Source organism: Gossypium hirsutum, chromosome D01, assembly GCF_007990345.1.
Source record: "Gossypium hirsutum isolate 1008001.06 chromosome D01, Gossypium_hirsutum_v2.1, whole genome shotgun sequence".
Taxonomy (NCBI): domain Eukaryota; kingdom Viridiplantae; phylum Streptophyta; class Magnoliopsida; order Malvales; family Malvaceae; genus Gossypium; species Gossypium hirsutum.
The window spans coordinates 56,911,662-56,920,448 of record NC_053437.1 but is presented as its reverse complement, the minus strand read 5'-3'; the positions used below and the strand labels follow the sequence as shown (position 1 = coordinate 56,920,448).

The window sequence follows — 8,787 nt, the reverse complement described above, 5'->3', positions numbered from 1 at the left end:
AGGTTATTGTTTTTAAAGATTGTTTAAAAATTATATTTTTTGCATTATGTTACTAATCGGATTCCGTTTTTAAATTTTAAATTAAATATTTAGAAGTACGCAATACTCCTATCTTGTTCTACAGCTCTCATTTTTAAAAGTTAATTTAATTGAAAATTTTAAAATGTAGTTTAACATATTTTCTAGAAGATCATAATTAATTTTAAACATGTTATGTAATTCTTAAATTTTGAAACATTATAACAGTTTTAATAAATTCCGAAAGTAATTATGTACTAAATAAATACATATATATACATATTTTTAAAAGTATTATCAAATTTAAATTGTAACTATTTTTCATTCTTTAGGTCAAAGTAGACGTTGAACACACACACATATGTATATATACACATTTTGAAAAGTATATGCTAAACATATAGATACATGAAAGCAAAATCAAGAGGTCAGGACAAGAGTAAAAGCTAATGATGGACTCCTTTTGTAGCCTTTGTTAAGCAATTAGCCATCCTATCGCATTCTCAATGCATATGTGTAATACCAATATCTCAATATCAATGCAACAAGTGTCCAATGGCATGACTGACATACGAATTCAGTTGTTGTATCATTAGAGTACCCTTAACATGATGCAATACTTCCAAACAATTTATTTCTAACAACACATCACAACAGCTATGGATTTTCCGGAACAACAAAGTATAACAGAAAAATTATTATACTTGTCAAAAAACAAGATGAAACAACAAAGTATAACAGTCAAAATTTCATACAAAATCTCACTGTCCAGCAGTACAATTTTTCAGTGTTTCAAACCACATATCAACGCATGCCATAAACTTGACCTAAACGCATAATTAACATACCCTAAGCCATCTTCTATTAGGTAAAAAAGAAAAGAAAAGAAGAAGAAACAAATTGAAATATCTTTGAATAATCAAATCAAATAAAACGAAATATTGGCATTGGAAGTTGATTTTCCTATAATAAGAGGGGGACTGTGGGTGCAATTATCAAAGGCAAAAGGTAGGGTCATAAAACGCAAAATTGCTTATGAAATGGAATAATGGAAACAAGGTCCCAATAATGCTGCTTGGATGTTGGGTAGGAATTAATACTTGATCCAAATTTTAGAGTGGTAATGACATGGTGGATCACAAAAAACAAAAACAAAAACAAGAGTCCAAAGATTGACAACCCTTTTTCATTTGTAAACAGAGATTGTTTGTTCTTTTATTCAACAGTTCGTCCAACATGATTGGGTTTTCTTATTCTTGGTTTACACATTTTGTTAATCGAGTTCAACAACTCATTTCCAATAAAATTATTATCTCTAAACCCAAATCAATTCAGATGGAACAAATAACCAACCCCCAGTAGAAATTTCACATTACCCTTAAGCTAATAAGTTTCTTCCAATAACAGTGATATTCTGGCAAGTCCAAATTGAAGCTCCTAATAAACAAGGGTTGGCGTCGAGTTTTACCATCTGGTTGTCATTTCATGCAAGCAAATTGGCTGGCAAATGGGGCCATGTAGCTCTCCAAATATCGCTTGCCACCTTTGACTTGCATAATAATATCACTACCTTTTTTAGAAGATAAAATTGCAGACAGGTGGGGAGCACATTAATAGGGGAGTTGAGAATGTAAACACAGGCTTACAGCTTATAACAACGGTGTTTACCTTAATAGGGATTTATGAATGACATACGAATTCAGTTGTTGTATCATTAGAGTGCCCTTAACATGATACAATGCTTCCAAACAATTTATTTCTAACAACACATCACAACGGCTATGTATTTTCCGAAACAACAAAGTATAACAGAAAAATTATTATACTTGTCAAAAAACAAGATGAAACAACAAAGTATAACAGTCAAAATTTCAAACAAAATCCCACTGTCCAGCAGTACAATTTTTCAGTGTTTCAAACCACATATCAAACATAATACAATTGGTGAATCCGGTTGAAGACTACACACATGAACATGCCACAATCCAAGGCAAAGGCAGGCAAAGAAATGAAAAGTTCAAGATTCATACCTCAAACCAAACGCTGAGACCGAGAGAAAAAATGAAGCAGTGGATCACAAGAATCAGCAGTGAATTAATCCTTCCAGACTGCAAGTCAAGCCGCTAACAGAGCATGCATGCCCGGATCGCAAGAATCAGCAGTGAATTACAGCTGCAGCTATGTCATTGAAATCAGCAGTAAAGGTTTAGTCTTGTTCACGGAATTTACAACGTTAAATCAACAAGAAGCATGATTCAACAAACTGCTACAAACTTTCACAAGAAGACAGAATTATTAAAACATGAATTTTTAAAACAACCAAAAAATCTAAAATCTGAACTGTAACAAGAAAAACAACTACAAAAAAATGGCGAAAAAATGGTTTGAAAAGCAAGAACCCTTAGCAAAGAAAAAATGTTTGGTCTGCATTCGGTTGCTGTTGCTACTGCTTTTTCACAATTGGCTTAACAATCGTCATTGTCTTTCTCTTTTTTTTTTGTTTAAATCCAAATAGCAGAACATGATTTAACCAAACCAACAAAAAACAAAGAACCCCCAAAAAGACCGTAACTGTGCAAAAATAGGCCTAAATTCAAAGCTGAGTAGACTAATTTTGGACTTGAAAAGAGTCGCTCAATGCTAAAGTTAAAGAAACAGAGCCATACCTCAGAGGAGAGAGACGCAACACCCTGTTCGAATGGAGTATTGAAAGAGGAGAAGGATTTAGGGCTGGGTTTTTGAAGAAAGGGCAATTTTCACTGGCAACTGCTGTTGGGATTACTCACAGGCGATCGGAGACGGTGGAGATTTGGTTCGAAGAAAACTACTTTTGATGTTGGGAGGGAGAGGGTGGGGTGGAGCAGCAGATTTTGGCTGGGGAGGGTAAAACAGAAAAGATTAGCTAATCTTTACTTTTGGAACGGAATGGCTAATCGTTGTTGAAGCAGAGAAAATGAGGAATACATCCGTGTTGTAATAGGCCTGTAATAGGCAATACATCAAACCAAACATGGGATTAAGTGGGGATTAATGGGGCCCACGGAATAGGGGTGTAATGGCTAATCCATTACACCAAACCAAACATGTTCTTAATGTTTGCCGAAGCCGAAGCCGAAGAAGAAGATACAAAATGGCTCTTGTTGTTTTTATAGGCAATTACAAACTGTTTCTTTTTTTTATCTTTTATTTGTTTGCTCTTTATTTCTTTGTGTTCTTCTATTGCTTTGCATTCACTCTTCTCTGTAGGTGTCAGAGATGTCGGGGCATGCGGAGGAGGCGACCTGTGTTAGAGGTGTGCGGCTAGGTGTGGTAGACGAGGAGGCCACGCGAGGCATGCGGCACTAGGGTTTAGGGGAGGCAACTTTCTGCCAAAAATGTTAATGCTGTTTGGGCTAGGTTTTTAATTTTTTGGCCTGCTAAGTGTGCTTTGGGCTGTTTGGGTTTGTTTCTGTTTGCCTGGGCCCGGACAAAAATTGGGTCTTACAATAATAAATAAGTAATTTTATTCTAGATCGTGAATTACTTCTCTAGTTTCATGTACCATGTTCATTTTTTAAATGAAATTAAAGTGCTGACTTTTCCAAAAAAAAAATAAACTATATTTTTTTATAATTGATCTAATATCAATAATCTAATGATTTTTAGAAAAGATTTGGAGTGATCGTATTTTATGTTATGAATATTTTATAAGTGGATGTTCATCAAGATCTAGATAAGTTTTGATATACTTTAAATTCTAATAGTCATTAGAAGTAAATTTCTATTTCATTTATACTTCTTATGTCTATAAATATAGACATTGTAAAAGAATTTGGTTGATCAATAAAATATGCTTTTTCTTTGCTTTCTCATTATCTTTATTCTTTATTCTCTGTCTTTTATTTTATAACACGTTATCAACACGTTTCTCTTTTATTTTATAATAAGGTCACTCCAAATATGTTGTTCAACTTGTTTTCGATTGCCTTCTAAAGCTATTGCAGTTTCAATCTTCAATTGAGGCCTATGCAGTATGTGTAATCATTATCCGAAGAAATTTATATAATCTCGTAACGAGGGTGATGACTATGATGTTAAAAATCTTCAGGTATATTTTACTATGATTTATTTATTATATCATGTTTATTATAATTAGAGACTAATCATGACAAACATGAATAGATAGATTTTGATTTGAAATCCACGTATGTTTGCGATGGTGATTATGAAATAAAGAACCAATGGAGGAGTTTAGAAGTCTGTCCTACTAGATTTGTTACATTCCCCGAAGTGAATGCAAACATAAAGAAAATAAAAGATATAATCATGGACCACTAAAAGTGGGAACATAGTAATAGATAAGAGAACAATGAGAGTTCTTAAGATAACTCTTCAAAGGGTGAAGATAACTTATGTTATCAATGTGATATGAAAGATTATTGGCCATATATGTGACATATGCCCAAATATTTTGTTTCTATTAATATTCCTTGAGGAAGGATATGAGAATGTTGTAATGAATTCTATCATTACAAATAGAAAATATTTATCTTATTTGGTATTGAAACAAACAAATATTATTCAAATATTTGATAGTATAAAATTAGTTGAAAGCTTTAGAAGAGCTAATATATCAATATCTAAAAAGCACAAAATTTGGGATGGTTAATGCATTAGTTTTAAAAGATATCCATTATAATGGATATCATATTGAGATTGTGGATGAAGAAAAGATTATATTTCATATAAATCACTATTGCTTTAAATCTCTATTTTCAAAAGATGAAAAAAAAATGGAGGATTGAGTTATTGATTACTCTTGTTATTAAATTGAATTGACTGTGATTATCTTTGTGATCTTCTTTTGTCATCATCCCCATTAAAGGATTGAAAACAAAATATTTGACTGTGAGATATCTACTTATGAGCAATAGAATATGGTAATTCTATCTAAAGCTCGTTATGGTTGGATGCACCTGAAGTTGCAAGTTTTTTAAAATTGCGAGTATAACTCTACAATATTCAGAATAAGTTCTCAATTAAAATTACATAGAAAAACATTACTAATGAGAACTTGTAAGAGAGAAAACTTATGTATGAAAAATCATTAGTTATGTACCTGTTGTACACCTGAAAAATAAGATTCACTCTCAAAGTTTGCTATTAATAGATTTTGATTGGATTCAAAGTCTATTACTTGAGTTTAATTTGCTTACTTCTTAACAAAATTGTCAAGACTCAACGTAGAAAAAAAAAGGGTACATCTTTAAATATTAAATCAACTTGATATATGGTTTAAATATTTAAGATGATCTTCATTTTAAGTTTTGATTACATGGGTTACATATTGTTTTAAGCATCTCATTTGTTCATGAAAATGAATATTAACTGATTTATTTATGTTGCTATAGTAAGTTTTATAATTAAATAATATATTTGATTAAAACATATCTATTATGCAAATTTGTATTAATAAACCAATGAATTTTATGGTTATTCAAAATTGATTTAGTTCAAATAATTGTTAAAGGTAGTAGTTCATACGTTTTATATTATTCCATGTGTTAATTATTTAGAGAAATGACATGCGCAATTGTAAATGAAAAGTTCTATGAGTATGAATGGTTGGATTTTGAGTTAAATTCCATGCATGTTTATTATGATGGTTATGAAAGAAAAAAATTACTAGTTTTTCATTATGTCATATTTTTATATTTGAGATGGGACTTTTATTAATATATTTAATTTAGGTTTGTTTTTATACATGACCTAGCCAGTTATTCTTGGTAGTTAATTGATTATGCAAAACACTTATTAAAAAAGCTTTAAAAGTATTTTGAATTGATCTCATATCTCATTATGGCTAAACAAAATAACGAGTTATTTATTCCACCAGTTTTACTCAATTTCCTGAAGTAAATATAGCAATTTATAACAATTATGAAAATTTAACTTATTGCCATTACTGACAAATAGATAAGAAGAAGATGTGTAATTCAAAATGTTGCCAAATTTTATTCTTAGTACAAAATGTTCAATGTGTAGTGCCCTAAAGTTTTGTTTTCTTTGATTTGTTAAATTTTGTCGTAAATAAGAATCTGCTTTAGTGATTCAGTGCTTTGAGTGTGTCTTTGAGGTCTTAGGTTTGAACTGTTTTTGCGAGCAAATGGGAATATTTTAGGAATATTTTATGTTTTTTCAAATTAAGGACGAGTTTATATTTAATTTAAACTCTCTAATTGATATCTGATTAGTTGTTGATATAGATTGTTCTTATTTTTAGGAATTTACCTTGGGTAGTTATCTTTTTGTTTCAAAAACAAATAATATTATAATTTAATATTATTTTTCCCTATATTTTTATTTCTTTTTGGTTGTTTGTTTTGGTTCCTTCATTCCCCACTTAAGTTGTCTTCTTTCTCTCATGTTCTTATTTCAATTTGATTTTGCTTTGTTTTTCTTTCTTCTTTTTTCTCTTTCTTTTGTTCTTTCGTGCTCTTTTTGAAACTTCTTTGGGTTCTTGATTTTGGTCTCTTGGGTTATCAATTTCTATAATACGTGCTTAGTTGAATCGTTGCAACCCGATACTCGTGTAAGTGTCGTTAATTTCATTCTTTCTTTGCTTGAATATTTCTGTTGTTATTTATAGCTAAGTTGCGTTTTTGTTTGGTTTGTGTGCTTTGGTTTTTTTGTTATTCGTGTGGGGTTCCTTAGGTGAAGATCGTGGAGTGGGTGATCCACTAATGAATTGAGGTTGGTGCTATTGTTGTTTTAAAGTAAGGGTTTTATGTTGTTTTTGAGTTGTGGGTTGTCGAGACAATTGGTTTGTGTTGAATTCCTCAATTGATCAATTTGAGATGATTGATTCTTAGCTAATTTTTTCGTGCAATCTATCAATTTAAGGTAGTGGAATTTGCGTTTGGTGATTCTACTTCGGTTTTGACAAGGTGTGTAATGAGAAACTTAAAAAATAGTGAAGGGCGAAAGTTGAAAATTTACACTGTCGACGCCACACGGTTGTGTGCTAGGTCGTGTGGTGTGATAATCGTGTGCTGGACTGTGTATGGCACACGGTTTGGGATATTTGGGCCGTGTGGACCACATAGGCGTTTGGGTCCAATATTCTAAAAGTTTTCCTAAGGTCGTACACATCATTCTGATTGATCGTAAGCCTTCTGTGGGGTCGGTATGTGATCAAATAGACTGTGAAGTATGATACCCAGTCAACTACTAGTATAAATTCTAATATTTGTTCATATATTTGAGATGTTATTTGTTAAATAAACCTTGTAATAGGCTATGAAAAACCCGAGAAATGCTATATATGTTTTGTATTTGTTATGTCATGCATGTATAACTGTATCATGTCTGATTCTGTTTTGTTCTGTATTTGTGTCTGGGATAGGTTATATTATGTGGAGGAAGTGTTTCTATGAATGGTGATAATTCACCTATTACAGTTGCAGCTCAACTGCAAATGTTCTAAAAAGTGTCATATCGACACTAAGTGGTAATGAGGGTTGGACGGGTGCTTCATACCCCATATAGTGTGTTGGAATGGTCGGAGATAATGTGTAGCGGATGGGGATAAGAATATATATTTGTATCTGTACTACTCTAATATGAATTTGTTCTGTTAAATTTTTCTGATATAAATTAATTATTTAAAGTTATTCGTTATACACTGAGTTTTGTAAACTCATTTTCTATTTTTTTGATGTTTGTACGTAATACTAATACTTAGGCGAACCGGTGCGATGGAGGTCGGTTAAACTGATTTAGTTTCATTATCTGTTATACTTAAATTTAGGGTTATTGTGTTTCATTATTTTTGGACTATTGGGACTGTTTTGGTTTTTGGGATTTTATTTTCAATTTTTGCATGATACTATTAAAAACGTTTCATCGAAAATGTCTGTTTTCCTGGAAAACAACTTATTTCGAGAAAATAAACTTGGTTTTCCAAACATAACAATCTGAGAATTTCTACTGCTAAGTATTCGTTTTAGAAAATGTAAACAAACATCGTTTTCAACTATAAAGTTAAGTTATATGTATTTTTCTATTAAACCGAGGTTTAAGTAATAAAAGTTTACTACATTTTTCCAAATTTTACGAAAAACTGAATTTATAATCGTTTTGCGTAACATCTCTAGATTTGTCCATAATGTCTAGACTAGGTTTGGGGTTTTACACAATTATTTATATTAATTTATCATTCCTTAAAGGAGATGATACCTATATAATCTTATTGGTAAGAAATATGATATATGCTTACATTATTGTGTGAATTACTTTTTACACATTCCTTGAACTGAATGACTGCAATAAATATAATAATTTTTTTTATATTTGAATATTTTGGCATATTCCCTAAAGTGATTATTGCATATAATTGTTTAAAAATTATATTTATTTTGTTGATATTATAAACTACACATTGATTTAGATATTTCCAGTAGTAAATGTCACAATAGTACAAAATAAAATGAATGACAGTAAAATTATCAATTTGTCACAATTTATGTTGACATTATTAGTACAATTGAAATGCATGTTAAAGTAAGCAAGAAGCTTACTGATACAAATGTATTTACTACTTGGTGTGACTAGTTAGACCATCCTAGATCATATATGGTGCGAAAATTAATTGATAATTCATATAGACAATCATTAAAGAACCAGAAGATTTTTTAATTTAAAGAATTCTCATTTGTTGCTTGTTCTCAATGAAAATTGCTTATTAGAAACTCAGTAGCTAAAGTTGAGATTTAATGTCTTGCATTTTTG

The 8,787-nt window shown here is 30.9% G+C and overlaps 1 long non-coding RNA gene across 1 annotated transcript; it reads right to left on the bottom strand.

Moving 5' to 3' along the window:
- Positions 1-320: 320 nt before the first annotated feature.
- Positions 321-3,403, bottom strand: LOC107921314 (uncharacterized). Its single transcript, XR_001691017.2, has 2 exons — positions 2,685-3,403; positions 321-2,196 (listed from the first exon to the last, which is right to left on the bottom strand). It is a non-coding gene; the product is annotated as an uncharacterized lncRNA (long non-coding RNA).
- Between the last annotated feature and the right edge of the window lie 5,384 nt (positions 3,404-8,787).